The following is a 16,347-nucleotide window of genomic DNA, read 5'->3' as shown; positions in this document are numbered from 1 at the left end:
CTAGATTCTTTTAAATTAACAACAAATTGTAAATAATAAATAAAAGTTCCACAGATATTGTGGAAAAATAGCTGATCTACAAGCTCACAACACCGAGGCATGTGTAGATCTATTTTCAAAGTTGAATCTTTCGTAATATATTATTATTTGACAATTTGGCAAATGCTTGACCAGGTCTTATACTATAGTTTGTTGAATAATTTTAACACACATTACTTTTTTTGAGTGGTGCAACCACTCCTATAGACAGCTTTGTGTGTCCCTGGGTGTGTCCGTCCGTCCGTCTGGGCCGGCACCCTGGGCATGTTCCTGTGGGTCTGGAACTTCCGGGGACCCCCACACGGAGCTGCACCACTCACTTCACACAGGTAGTGTGTTATATATCTATATCTATCTATATATATCGATAGATATTACATATCTATAGCTATAAAAGGTCTTAAAAGTCCTCAGAAATGTCACTCCATTGTCATCTGGGGACCCCCCCCCCAAAAAAAATCATGTGGGGAGAAGGGACCCCCAACCACAGGTTGAGAACCAACTGTTGTCTTATGACAGTTGTCTTAACAAAGACACTAAACACAGCACGGTGTCTTCTAGCACTTTTATGAACCCTGGAGGACCCCTCGAGTGACACCACTGATCCATGACACTGTCCATGTCTATGGAGGAGGCTCATGCTCTCTGCTCTCTCTTTCTCTCTCTCTCTCTCTCTCTCTCTCTCTCTCTCTCTCTCTCTCCTCAGACTGTTGTAGGTACATAAACTGGAATTCTATTCAAAGAGAAACAGAGGAGAGGAGTTACAGTATGTGTCAAAAAAGAATGAAAAAGGAAAGATGGACTGACATGTTAGATGTATGATGTTTGTCTATATGGCAGAAGGCACACTCAAGAATATAATAAACTCAACCAGTGGTTCTCAAAGTGGGGCCCATGCAGGGGCCCTCAGGGCTCCTTGAGGGTTTTCCCAACCCTATGGTTCCAACTGGACATTGTAGAAACATTGTAGAGTGTAGACATTGTACAAATTAAATGTGTACATTAAAAGTTAAAAGGTGTGAGAAGAAATCATATGGGCCACAACCACAACAACAGGATTGTGTGTGCCTGGCGTCCCAGGGCCAAACTGATACACCCCAATAAATCTGAGGTTGAAAAGAAATCAGACAAAAACCTCAGCCTGGATGGAGAAAAGGGCACATGGAACAACAAAAAAGTGGCAAGTAACATTACTTGATATATGCTGCCCTCTGTTGGAAAGATTGTGTACTACTTGGAACGGAACAACTGCATGTCTGTTTCTGGGGGTTTCAGGATTTATTGACCTCTGCCTACTACAGTAGCCTACATATGAATATATATTTGCAAATAAAAACTGACTACAAACGTGATGGCCTACAGATATTAAACACAACACACAAAATTAGTAAGTTCAGTCAATTACTACGCATGATTTATTTTCTTTCTCTTTTTTGTGATCAACATAAGACAAAGTATAAAAAGGCTATATGGCATGCTGGCTCATGCAGCAAAAAAACACAAACCTAGGGTTTCCCAGGCTGTGGTGTAATGTACATTCTGACCACTAGAGGATGCTACGAACATGTCAAATGGTTTCCATCCTAATACCTTACTAAACCAGGGCTCTTTACTGTAATGTTTTTCAGGCCAAGAAAGGACCCCTTAGCAAAGAGATGAAGATGAAGCAGGGACACTCACTAGGCCTACATATTGGATTCATGTTATGTGTTTTTAACATTTAACCACTTAAGCCCTCAATTCTTTGTAAACAACCTACTTGATCTGCTCTTTTTCCCCAGTTTTTTCCCCAGATCTGCTATTTTTGGCTAATGTTCCCCCCAGAATAGGGATGCGAGGATTCAAATGGTTCATGTAAAAATAAAAAATAAAGTCCCTATCACACAATTAAGGATTTGGCGGCCACCTGTATCTTGAGGGCCTCCTATGGGGGTACCAGACCCCCTGTAGTCGAAGACCCTTGTACAAACATTGTCTACTCTAAGTCATGACTTAGTGCATGTGTTTGCAGTCACATATGTTTTCAAATTTCCACATGAAAGGTGTATAACATTCTTTCAACTTATTAAATTGAAATGGTGCTCCCATTTATATTTGATTAGGCCTACTGTCAGTGTACCATGAAACTAAGAACATCATATTTTCAATTCCCCTCCCATTTCAGTCTGACAATAACAGAAGTTGTTTCCCTGTAGGAGCAACAGACAATAGGCTCATGAACTTGTGAGTGCAGATGTCTGATCGGAGACAGAAGGTTAAGAGCACCATCTGTCCTCTATGGCACGTTCTGCTTGTATGGAAACATGGGCCATATGCCTTAAATCACTAGAGATATGTCTCATGACGAAACATAACATACAATAACATGAAAATGATAAAGAAGGAATATGTGTGAAGAACAAAAACATGAATTAAAGGACCACTTCACCACTTTTCAACCTATCTTCATATAATAGGTCCTCACCAATAATCATGATAAAATGGCACGATTTCTTTCCTACTCAGTCTGTGTCTCATAGGAGGGCTGTGGGCAGTTTAGAAACCGTCTTCCAGTGACATCATTAGGCAGATTTTTTTTTAAACAAGATTTTTTTTACAAAAATGTTTAGATTTTCATTATCGTGAGAACGATGGCTTCCATTTTCGCATTGCAACTTTTCAGGACTAGAAAGCCAGCAGTTTCTGTTAGCTTGGATTCCCCATGGATGATGTCACTGGAAGACGGTTTCTGAACTGCCCACATCCCTCCTATGAGACACAGGCCGAGTAGAAAAAAATTGCACCATTTTTTCATGATTATTAGTGAGGACCTATTATATGAAGATAGGTTGAAAAGTGGTGAAGTGGTCCTTTAAGTCACAGGTCTGACCAAAAAAATAATATATTTTTAGTGGCTTTTGCCTTTATTTTAATTTTTTTATAGGGATAGAATGACAGTATAGGCTGACAGGAATTGGGGAGAGAGGCGTGACATGCAGTAAAGGCCATCGGGACCGGGAGTTGAACCCACGGCACACTGCCAGACTGGATTACCAGCCAAGGTGCTCAAATGGCTACGCCAGCCACCCTGGCCCAAAATAATGCCAAAGGGTGTTTCTTTGTTATGTCATGGAGAACCTGAAGATCTTGTGATTTTAGAAGTAATTGAGGAGTGTAAAGTTGACCGATTTGCCAAGGCTCTAAGAATTGGACCAGTCCAGGAATGCCATTTTAATTTTTTCCCTCCACAACCACCAATAAAAAGTCAGTGCAATATGCACAATGAGCCTATAGGCAGAGATGACAACTTGACAAAACTGAATTAACTGGCCAAAAATAACATTCCAACATAGGAAATAAGAAATGAACACAGCTAACTAGGGAAACAAACCAAGAACTCAAGTTAACTGAATACAGGCTATGCCTTCCATGACAGAGGCCCTGGCAGCTCTCCCTTGGTGTTGTTACCTAGCCTCTAGCGTCTCTCTAGCCCAAGCCAAACTGAAATTCTTCACCTGGAGCCTCCCTTTTATAATAGGTGGGACAAACCATGACAATTAGTAATTGGCAACTCATTTAACTCAAATACAACTAACAAAGCCCCATGAGCTATTTTACACAATTACCAAATATTTTACCTTCAAAATCATATTACTTTCTGGGCACCCGTACCTTCACAAGACACTCAAAACCAACATTTACATTAACCCATGAAACCAAACACCCCTCCTCCTCCTCTACATTACAGCTTGGCACCTTTCCAATTGATGTTTGATTGGGCTTTCCCTCATTACTGACTGCAGGCAGTACCAGAATATAATACAGATCAGATGACAAAATGATGAATGATTTCAGAGGTGGCATCATCAGTAGCCTACAGACTATGGCCCTGCTCCATTATTGGCTACACTTAGGTTAAGTGGCATCACTGGCATGTAAAAGTGGAATGACACAACTTCCATTATAGGCTAATCGGTGCTACACAGCACAGGTGCATCACATAAGCTGTGTATAGTTCTTTATTTTTAACCTCGCTAAAACTCTGCAAAGCCTAAAGGTTTAGAAAAGCTCAGGTCTGTCCATCTGTCCAACACTGTGTTCCAAAATAAGCTATCTCAAAAGCTATGGGGCAGATTGCCATAAGGCTTGCTTAGCCCTAGTACTTATTTTAGTGACCCCATGGTCTTTCCAAAGGTTCCATGTTGGGTGAAAAGAGCAGGCCAGCCTCTAGGGACTGCTAGCGAGCTGGAGCCTTGTCTAGTTTAATGTTTTGGCCATTGTACCAATGATGATGAATGATATTATGCAAGTGTGTTGATCAAGTGCAGTCATTTTGCATTTTGTGTAGGCCCATTGTGTTTGGCACATTGCACCCAAAGAAAATCAGAAACTCCCACAGTTCAATTATATGTTACTGTGCAGAACGTCAAGCTCTTTCAGGTTTGAATGAGAAAGGAACCGTAAAATATGTTGTCCTCAGAGAACTCGTTTGGATTCAGAAAGACAATTTTCTTTTTACATTTTCGTTTGAAGTGTGCTGCCAGCTTGGAAGCAGCTTGGGGGGCAAAATAGACTTCATTCCCAACCTTGTTTTGGTATTTTCAAATTTATAAAATATATATAAATTCTATTCCTCATAATTTAGTTATTCATTCTAACTAAATCTAATCAAACTAAACATCTAATCTGAAAACAAATGCATCCACTTGAATGGCTCAGTCAGCGGTCAACAGTAGAAGACCACAATTGAATTGAGGAGATTCCAGGCATAAGAAAAAGTGTGTAACTCTACTGTATGAAAATGAAGCTGTGCGTGCGTGCGTGCGTGCGTGCGTGCGTGCGTGAGGGTGAAATTCCTGAATTCTTCCTCTGAACCCTAGCAATGATTTGGTGTAGATGGAAGAAGAGGTCCAAGCACAGACACCTGGGGGACCCCGGTGAACATTGTATACGGTTTTTTGATTGATTTATTGATTGAAGTATTTGATATCAAAAGAGTCACAGAGTATAAATATCTTGGTATTTGGACTGATGAGAGACTTACTTTTAAACACCATGTAGAGGTCCTTGCTGGTAAATTGCGACAGGAAATTGGCTTTTTGTATTAGCAGAAAGAGGGTAGTTGAGGCAGTGTTCCTGTCTGTTTTGGATTATGGAGACATCATCTATAGACATGCAGCAGCATCCACTCTTAAATCCCTAGACTCTGTTTATCACTCATCGATTCGATTTATTACGGGTGATAACTATGGTACTCACCATTGTATCTTATAATCTTATCATCAGAACATGTAGAGACGTATACAAATATATACTTCTATATAACCAAAATAGGAAATCATCATAAAAGGAGGTAAAAAGGTAAAAAATACATATACAATGAGGAAAAAAGGTGTGTGTTCAGATTTTACGGGGGCCAGTTTTGAGTTGCAGCGCTGTCCGTATAGGTGCCCTTTGAGAACGGTTTTGAAGGAGTCAAGGGATTCACATCTCTTTATGACTGTTGGTAGGGTGTTCCACATTTTGGTGGCATAGGAGCGGAATGAATTTAGTCCCTTGTTTGTGCCGAATCTTGGTTGTAGGCTATATGGTTTGTTGAACTCCCTCTGGTGTTGTGGGTATAAACTATTTTTGACAGGTAGTCACTACATGGGTATCTTGGTGGAGTAGCGAATTTTGTGGACCAGACCCATTGCAAGATGCTGTACTCTGTCGTCAACCTTAAGCCATTCCATTCCAGCCTGTCAAAATGGGCAGGGGCGAGGTGGGTTCGAGGAGTGAGGCCAAGTAGAAGCCTGACCAGTTTGTTTTGGGAAGTGGTTAAGTGATTACCTGCTTTAAGCCCCACCCACCCACCCACCTGTATAGCCTGATAGAGCTTGATGCTTTAAGTTTGTTCATCAGCTGTTTTTGGTGCATGACAATTTGAGGGCGCCGGCAGTTATTACATGGTGCTGCATGAGCAAAAGAATCCACTCGCTCACTGTGTAGATGTAGAACATCAAAAGCATTCTTTCTAGCGGCCAGCAGGGCTTAATCTGTGTCACATAGTGGCACAAATTGAGGTGGTTTCCCAAAAGTCTGCAAAACATTTTTTTCTGTAAATAGCGACTAAATTAAATTTAGTTAGAATTGAATTTTCAAGAGTATTACATGTACAGAAGTTAACAAACGTGTAACAAACAAATGTTTTGTGTCTAGTTGCTTAACACATTGATTGATTGATTGATTGATTGATTGATTGAAATATTTATTAACAGTTTGCAGAATTACAGTACATTTCAAGCACAAACTCAATACAAAGGCTGTTAACTGTGAGTGGACGACCCAATTAAGCATTACACTTGTTTACAATAGGGTCCACCATGTTCAATTCATCAAAAACATAAACAGTAGAGTCCCAGAGTGTTACAATGGACAGAGACCAAATTCCCAGTATTCCTGCATATTGGACACTTCTTATATATATTTTTTTTTTCTGTATTTATTGATAGTCCACAGTGAAAAGAGACAGGAAACAGGGAGGGGGAGTCGGGAGGTGACATGCAGCAAGAATCCATTGGGCTCAGGAATCAAACCTGCATGGGACTCATTCTCAGGCGCCTTAACCACTCGGCTTAACCACTTTTTTAAAGTTTAGTTATTTAGTACATGTATTATTTTAGTTCAAGATGATTCGTTTATTAGTTGATTGTGATCTTTTCAACCTAAAACCTAAAAACGGAATCATATATATGGCAGTTTACAGCAGTGTTTGGGGTTATGCATGAGTAATAGGCTACTTTATGAAATCATATTACTTTCAGCAATAACAAAGTAATTATATAACACTACTTGTACAAATTGGTTATAATAGTCATTATAGTTTAAGTCAATAACACATAAATTCCACATATTAGGCTTTTTTAAGCTATTGACGCAGCAAATTGTTAATGAATTCATGCATACTAAATGCAAATGTGTAGGCTAGGTTATCACTTTTTTCAAAAGGCCAATAGAGGGTGCTGCAGCTTCTGAGTTGTTTGTTTCATCATGAGATTGAAAGCTGCTAAAATTGCAAACAGTGGGTCGGGACCCATGCATGGGTCTCTATTGGTATAGACTACCCTCTCATTTTATTATGCCTAGTCCCTTTGCACTTCATCTGAGGGAGTTTTGTGAAAGTAACTCAAACGTATTTTAACACATTACTTTTACACAGTTAAAGTTATACAGTAGGCCTACATGTCAAAGCGACTTTTCCAACACTGCTGACCATTCCTATCAAGTTTCATAAAAACCTTAATTCCCACCTATTACTTTGTCCTCGACCTGGACTTTGTGGCAGCTTTCAACCCCCAAAGTTAAGGATATCTTCTAAGCAGCCTGCTGATCATTCCCACCAAGATCTATGACAATTCTTGAGTTATATTACTTCCAGACGCACGTGTGCGCTCACACACACACGCACGCACGCACGCACGCACGCACGCATGCACGCACGCACGCATGCACGCACGCGCATGCACGCACGCACGCCGCACGCACGCACACACGCACACACACACACACACAAAAGGCCTCTGCCCGGGCCCTGGAAGGGCCCCTGCCCATGGTCCATATATGGAGCTGGCCTGTTCTGACATCACAACACTCTATATTTGGGCATGCGACATCACAATCCTCCATATTTGGGCATGCCTGACACATTACACATAACTCCAGACAGATACAGAAATGTCCATATCTGGGCATAAAAGGGACACAGACAGATGGGTGGAACGGGTACTCTGACACGGGTACAACGGGTATTGCATAGCCGGGTGGGGCAAGGATCTCCAACTTCCACGGGAACCACTCTAGTTCTGCAAAAATATAGAAAATCACAAAGCTGTTGGTCTAGTTTCACTATTTGACATACAACAAACTATATACGGTTTAAGTGGTTACAGTAACTAATCAACTCTGTCGAAAGATGATTCCTCCATCCTTAGAATGCTCATGCATGATATGTTTGTTATCAGAGCGATGCAGTCTGCTGGTATCATGAGCACCCTTCCATCCTTTTGGAGCAACACAATGACTGAGCCGCTGCCCGGAGCGTGCCCGATCAGTGTGGTTGCAGTTGTCATCAGTCATTCCCAGACACAAAAGGGATTTGACTTGGGGTGTGATCAGAGCTGCGGAGGCATCTCATTCTAACCTCTGGAAAAGCAAGGCCCTGTTTTCCTGCTGAGAGGGCTCATTACCAGACGGTATGGGAGCTTCCCACTCCGGCTACAACAGCCCGCAAGGAAGCACAACTCCTTGACCTCAGACGCGAGTGAACGGAGAGGACGAGGGTTTGAGCCAAGCCACAGACGCAGGCTCCAAACCTCCCAAACAAGCATCGGCCCCGAGAGTGTCAGCTTGGGACACAGATAGAGAGTGGCGCCTTCTCTCTATACACACTAGTTCATCCGCATCACTTACTGTAGGTAGGCCTATACTTCTGCGCTCAGAAGATCACTCAGGCTTTTTGTCTAAAATGTTGGCTGGCCAGTATACTGTGACCATGCGGCTAAGCTGCATACCAATGCTCTGTAGGCAAGGGAAACCTTTTTTTGGTGGCACAATTGTACTTGTTTCCATTTGTATTCAGTTTGTAGTTAAAGTATACCATTACTAACCCTGTCTTAATTGTACAACACTTTATGACCCATGGTATTGGAAGTTTGTGGATTAGAATCTAATCAAACCTGGACAGAGGGGGAAAGGAGATATGCAGAGAAGCAGTGGATTTTAAAATTAAACACCACATTTCCCCAAGGCTTAAACAATACCAATCTAGTACAGGAAACAGGGTAGTAAACAAACCCTTAAATGCTAAACTTCTAAATTGCTCTTAATTAGAGCAGAGCCAGGACAATAGCAGAAACACAAAGCCATAAAAAAAAAAAAAGGAAATCATGATTCTGTAATTCATTGTTTTGAATAATGATGATGTCTGCATTATCAATAAATAAACCTTTAAAAAAAAGAAAAGAAACACAAAGCCATTCAGATTCAAAATCAGACCATCTTGGTCTGAGGTTGACACTAATGGTCTTGATGGGTGGACTTAATCCCCTCAAAGGTAATCACACTTTAATCATTGACCTCAGAGGTAACTAGATTAAGCCAGACTGAAACTAAATATAAAATTGAGAAACTTTTAGTACTTCTAGTAAGACTAAAACTTAATTGCCCAGACTCTTCTTCAACAAAGATGGCGAAAGCAAACATTCTTTGTTCGGTACAAAACACTGAAGTCCTTAAACCAGAAATCTAACCTAAACATAACCACAAGCACGGGAGCAACGCATCCCTCACCAACCGTAACCTGGTCGTTTTAACGCATCCCTCACCAACCAGGTAAACTGTCTCAAAATACAATCCCGACTCAAAACCTGCTCGAGAGACCCATCGATATAGTTACCCATCAACTATATCTTGCTTTAAAATGAAACAATCTAGTTGTACGCGTAAAAAAATGAAACAATTCTTAAATCGTTGTCAGGCGATAGCCGGTTGGTTTCCGAAATTGTGACCAGGCTGACTTGAAGGTGCAGTTACAACATCGCCACATCTCATCGCCAAAAGGTGTGGCTCACTCCAGGGTTGCATCGCATGCAGGTAGTCTATAGTGTCTTGGTGGCTCAGGGATAAATGATAGGCCCACCACTGTAAAGAAAGTGGCTGGATTGCTCCATCGTGCCTCCAGCTTGGCTGGCACTCCTGTTCATGGGTGCATGGGATGAGGGAAGCCGGTAGGAGTTCTGTCGCTGCACCAGCAACTCATACAGGTTGGTCAGAGCGGCTGCTAGGCAGGGGGCAGAATTGGGACGGATACAGGGCCGCGTGCTGCTTAGGGATCAGGCAAACCCCTGCCCCTGTGTCGGTTGGGACCCATAAGTGGGTCACGGACCAATTTTTAAGGGTCGCTAGTAAATACACCTCTATTTTACGTTTCCTACATTTTGACAAATTCATGAGTCAGTGTTTCCCCTAGCCAGAAGCTGCAGGTGTGGGGGAGGAGGCGGAACATTTTGGGGTTCTCAAAAGAATATCTGTCAGACTGAGAAGCGTTAATAAAAGTTTAATCAACTTTAACATTGCAATTACAACAGCAACATTAACAGCAAAATCAAATAGTGTTCAAGCTCAGACCTTCAGTTAAATCGCTATAGAGGGTATGTGCGTGACATCATCATCAAACCAGGAAGTTATGCAGGAACGCCTACTGAGTGGCAAAAAACTACTTTCTGGCCTTGACAGCCCATACATCCACACAGAAAAGTCCTATCTGATTGCATTAAACAACATTAAACAATGTTAAACTCACTTTGCATGTTGCTTTGCCACTCGATTTGCCACTCGATGTGCCATTCACTTTAAGCATGCGCATACCCTCTATAGAGATACAGACTATTTAGGTGAGAGGTTGTCCACTATGTGCACATGTCCAAAATCCTTGAGTAGTGTGCCAAATTATCTCCCTTGCGTTCTTTGATAGCAAGGTGTGTCCAAAATGAAGCAAGCTCCTGTTCTTTAACTGTTGCACCAAAAACCTGCCAGGTGAGTAAATGGTAAATGGTGCATTTATATAGCGCCTTTATCCAAGGCGCTTTACATAGATTGTGCATTACATTCACCCATTCACACACACATTCATACACTGATTGCGGCGGAAGCCATGCAAGGTACCAACCAGCACATCGGGAGCAATTTGGGGTTCAGTGTCTTGCCCAAGGACACTTCGACATGTAGACAGGAGGAGCCGGGATTCGAACCGCCGACCCATGGATCATTGGACGACCTGCTCTACCTCTTGAGCCACAGTCGCCCAGTAAAGCCCATGCAGACCCGACCCCATAAAGACAAAGGCAAACTGTGCATCCCTATGGACGAGGGTAGCTCTACTGAATGGTGATTGGCCTGACGAGCAGCCCCTGTATGTATTTGGGGTTTCCGATTTAGCAAACCAGAAGTTAGGTAGCTTTAAGTTTGGTTTGGTGAATTAGGCAAAAACAACTATAGGCCTATACTGCAGTTTTTAAGGAGCGTGACAGTTTGGTGCCCCAAGCGGCCACCTAGTTCGCCTACAGCTAAGCACGGCCCTGGACAGATATCAGCATGCATTACACCCTCCTGGTGAACCTTTTGGTGAAAAGAAGCCGCTGGCTTAAATTGAGAGAACATTTTAAAAGAGAGGAAAAGAAATGTTGATGGAAAAATAGAAATCTGCTGTACTACAGGGGACATTAATTGTTCAATTTTATTTGGTAGTGTACCGTAGCAGAATGAACTGACATGATACAATATTTTGGGTGATTTAGTGATTGTTTTGGTTTTCTCTAACAGAACACATTGCAGGCTAAGACACTTATATTACATTACACTGTAATGTAATACTGTAATGATTACAGTACAGAGTCAGTTGACACTGTTAACTTAAGCAGTCAATTAGATTTTGCTTAGAGAAGATGGTCACTAATGTCACTAAAAAGATTATTGTTCTTTTACCTGGTGTTTTAGATTTTTTGAAAAATATAGATTTTATTTAATTTTTTTAGGTTACAAACGACAAATTGATGAGACACAGATAAGCCACAGGCTTGTTTCCATTGTGTTCCATAAAATATTCAACACTCAAACAGACTGGACAGACAACAATGCAACAAAATGCTTTGACAATCATGGATTCTGGCTAACCATAATGTGAAAACAACAACAGCGCTGCTGTTACAGCGGTATCCTTAAAATTGAATAATGATCCTATATCTTTGCCAAGATGAGGGCAACTTGGGTTTGGTTGAGTGGGTTGATAATTATTAAATATTGTTGATTCAAATACTTGCCAGTAAGAGCACAACATAACCAGTAACCACTCACACTTTAGGGTTAGACTGTATCTGCTGAGGTTGGTCAAATTATAGGCCTATTGGTTACTGAGGATTTCACTGTGAACAGACATGTGGTGGATGATTGTACTCTGTCAAATGGACACCTAAGCAGGCTAAGCTAAACCAAACCCTATATATATATTTTTTACAATACTCCCTCTCACCCCCTAAGCATAAACATAATGGTGGTGTCTGTCTATTGCCATGTCTCACTGTGGAAAACACAGAAAAGGTCAAATTTGTCATACATTCAAAATAAAACCCTGTACTCTCTCTCTCTCTCCCTCTCTCTTCTATCTCTCTCTCTCTCTCTCTCTCTCTCTCTCTCTCTCTCTCTCTCTCTCTCGCTGCCTAAATGGGGGAGAATCTAATTTCCTTTGCTGACAGAGAAAAATATTTACTGCTGCTAACACTGGTTAATGTATTTAGCTTATTCATCATAGCTGTATTGAAGAGTAAACAAGTGTGAAACACTTTACCATCTTTTTAAGCCGATGCAAATATTTACATAATAAATTCATTGCATACATCATAGCAAGTAGCATCAGATTGATTTAAATTGAAAAACATTTCATTGGTGATCTATGTTATTTGAGAATGAGCTCCAGCATTGTCAGGTGGGGGTGGAGTGTGTATGTGCACTTGTACAGGAGGCTTATTTGATAACTGCCATACTGTAGATTATTATGCAGCTGCATGCACATGAGGACAGAGGACATTTAATTTAATTAGGACAATAAAGAATCTCTGAAAATCACATCTAATTGAGTTGCATAATCTACATCTACAGTATGGAAGTTATCAAATAAGTCTCAAATAAGTATCCATGCACATCACATGCCTCCATCTGCAACAATGTGCCATGGTTATGTTTCATTCCTTACTGACTGCCAGTAGGCAGTAAACAATAGTGAATATACCTCTCGCGCTCCGCGTAGGTCGAGTCTTAATATAAACAAAGTCATGTGACGTGTAGGCTGACCGTGCGTCCCGGTAGGCTATATAAGCACGTGACAGCCCACACCCGGCCTCTTTTTTCTTCTCGCTACCTGACGTGAGTATCGTAGGTAAGTGTAGCTCCTAGAATCTGTACATCAGTTCTGTATTGCAGGTCCAAAGAGTTGTTAAGACACTATATGTGTCGTGGTGTTGACATCCTGCCTGTGGCTATTGCCGAGAGCGCAAATTGTTGTCCTCTCAAGGCTGTGGTTGTCAAAATTATCACCATTTCTCTTTGTTTGTCTTGAGGATCCCTAGCTACAAACAAACACTCTCATGTATTGTTGTTAAAGGGCTTCCTCCACACACTGGGTGTTGGCCGCGTGCTGCCGGTTTCCCACAGCACTCGCCTAATTTACCTAGTTATATTGTTTGTTTGATAATTAAACTAATATTATTAATTCTTAATTTGATTAAGAATATATAATTAGATTCAGATTACTGGAGGTTCCCATGCGGTCTGTGCCTGCACAGTCCTCGCTGGGATTGCCTAGTTAAATATCTGATGGACATTTGTTGTTTGATGATTAATCTAATCAATTAATTCATCTAAATAACTGAATTGTTTAAAAAAATCAGATTACTGGAGGTTCCCACACGGTCTGTGCCTGCACAGTCCTCGCTGGGATTGCCTAGTTGAATATCTGATTGACATTTTTGTTTGATGATTAATCTAATTAATTAGTTAATCTAAATAACTTAAATAGTTTAAAGACAATTCAGATTACTAGAGGTTCCCACATGGTCTGTGCCTGCACAGTCCTCGCTGGGATTGCCTAGTTAAATATCTGATTGACATTTTTGTTTGATTAATTAAATTAATTAATCAATCTAAATAACTAAAAAAAAAAAAAAAAAACCTTTGGTTACTGGAGGTTCCCACGCATTCTGTGGTTGCACAGCTCTCGCGGGGATTGCCCAGTTAAGTGTCAAATTGACATTAAGCTAACAGCAGGCCATCTTAGCCTGACCGGTTAGCTACTCTGTTTGCTGGAGGTTACTGACGCGTTCTGTGATCGTACAGTTCTCGCTGGTATTGCCTGGCTATACAACTGGCTTGAGACTACTGAGCTATGGCGTGTACGTCCTGTAGCGCTCAGCTCCAAGTCGACGATGGACATGACTTGTGTCCGACATGCTTGGGGGTCGGTCATCTCAGGGAAGCCCTGACTGACCCATGTATGAACTGTGGCACTCTACCACTCTCTGTGAGAGAGGCTAGGCTGCGTGAGGTGGAGAACCTCCTGGTCAAAGGAAACCTCCCACCTTCTGGGGTCCCCGCTGGGGTCCCTTCTGATGGGAAGGTGAAGCGCAAACGCGGGTCTCGCGCCGAGCGCGGTCACCTGGCCCAGAAGAGGTCAACGGCGGCTGTCACGACTGCTCCATATCGCCAAGAAATGGACGATTTGCGGGCTGAAATAGAACGCCTTAAGGCAATAGTACGGCCACCGCCTCCCCCGCCACAGGCGGTCCAGCAGCCACCGCCTCCTCCGCCACAGGCGGTCCAGGAGCCGGAGGGCGATGATGATCTAGAATTAGATTACGATTATGAGGAGGATGACGCCATGTCAACTAGAGCTTCAGACTCTATGTTCCATGACGAGGATGATCCCCAGGTGAATAATGTGCAGGCTGAGGATGGCTCAGAGACTTCCCGCAGAAGCTCGGGAAGCACTGAGCTGGGGATCGGGCCCTGCACATTGCGCGCAACACTGCGTGCTGCCCTGGCTAAGATTGAGCTGGACGACCCGTCAGCTGCTCGTGGGGCGAGTAACCCGTTCTTCAAACGGGCTGCCGCTGCTAAAATGCCACCCTTTGCTGTCCCACCCTCGCCTGACTACCTAAGTCAGCTGAAGGAGTGCTGGGCTGAGCCGGGTGCATCTGCCCACCGAGGCAAGGATGCAAGGACCCTGGCCTCCATGGACAAGGCAGAAGCGCATGGACTGGTTCGCATGCCTCCTGTAGACCAGTGCATTGCGGCGCTGGTTCTCTCCCCAGATGAGGCACTGAAGGCAAGAACCCGCTGTCCCAGTGCGCAGTGTGCAGTCACTGACGACCTGCTGACAAAGGCATATGCTTCTGCTGCCACAATGGCCCGTTTGGGGAACTCTCTCTCTGTGCTCCTCCTCGCCCAGTCCAAGATCCTGGAGAGTGGGCCAGGGAGTGAGTTAGGCGACTTTAATGATGTGGCTCTTGAGTCCTTCGCCCTAATGTCAAGCGAACTTGGCCGTGTGATGTCCACCTTGGTCGTGGCACGACGTCAGGTGTGGCTTGCTCAGGCGCCTATGTCTGACAGTTGCAGACAGGCGCTACGGAAGCTTCCGGTGGTACCGGGCCAGTTGTTTGGCCCGGAGGCAAACGAGGCACTGCAGCGTAGGCAGCAGTCAAGGCAGGCCTCAGAGGACTGGGGTCAACGGGCCAGAGGCTCGATGGCACCGCCCGGTCGACCCGCTAAGCCACGTGGCGCACGGGAGCCGCGACGCCTGGGCTACTTGAATCCTCAGCCTCAGACCTGGCAACGTGACCAGGCGGCTGCAGGCAGAGGGCAACATCAGCCCAGAGGTGGGCAGCGGCTTCGCCAGCCCCAGCGTGGGCGAGGGCATAGCCGGCGCCCCCCCAAGCCCCCATATAACCCCCCAGGCACAGCCTGAGGATCTGGGGCCGGCGGTGGGCAGATTTTCACAGCAGCACCTGAATTACTGGGCAGACCATGCCAGGGATGCATGGGTCGTTACAACAATGTCCCAAGGTTACAGGCTGCAGTTCCGCCGCCGACCCCCACCACCTTCACGGGTCAGGGTGACTTCAGTCACAGACCCCGTGAAGGCCCAGTGTTTGTCTCAAGAGGTAGCCAAGCTCTTGGACAAACGAGCAATAACAGCGGTTCACCCAGGTTCACAGAACGATGGGTTTTACTCCACCTACTTTCTGATCCCAAAGAAAGATGGGTCTCTCAGGCCTATACTAGACCTAAGAGGGTTAAATGTGTACCTCAAGGTCCTTCCGTTTCGGATGCTTCGCACAGTCGACGTCCTACAGGCTATCACACAGGGGGAGTGGTTCACCACAATAGACCTCAAAGATGCCTACTTTCATGTGCCTATACATCCAGAGCACAGAAAGTACGTACTCTTTGCCTTTCAAGGCAAAGTCTACCAGTTTGCCGTTCTGCCGTTCGGCCTGTCTCTGGCTCCCCGCATCTTCACAAGGTGTATGAGGGCAGCCTTAACGTCGCTATGCCTGTCGGGAGTGAAGATACTTCCCTACCTAGACGATTGGCTCATTTGCGCCCCCTCGTTCAGGGAGGCGGAACAGGTGACGTCCAGAGTCCTCGCTCACATCGAGGCACTGGGCATGACCGTAAACCTCGAAAAGAGCTCGTTGCTCCCAACGCAACAGACCACCTTCCTCGGCATGTCCCTAGCTT

Source organism: Electrona antarctica, assembly GCF_951216825.1.
Source record: "Electrona antarctica genome assembly, chromosome: 6".
Classification (NCBI taxonomy): Eukaryota; Metazoa; Chordata; class Actinopteri; order Myctophiformes; family Myctophidae; genus Electrona; species Electrona antarctica.
This window is presented reverse-complemented; position numbering follows the sequence as displayed.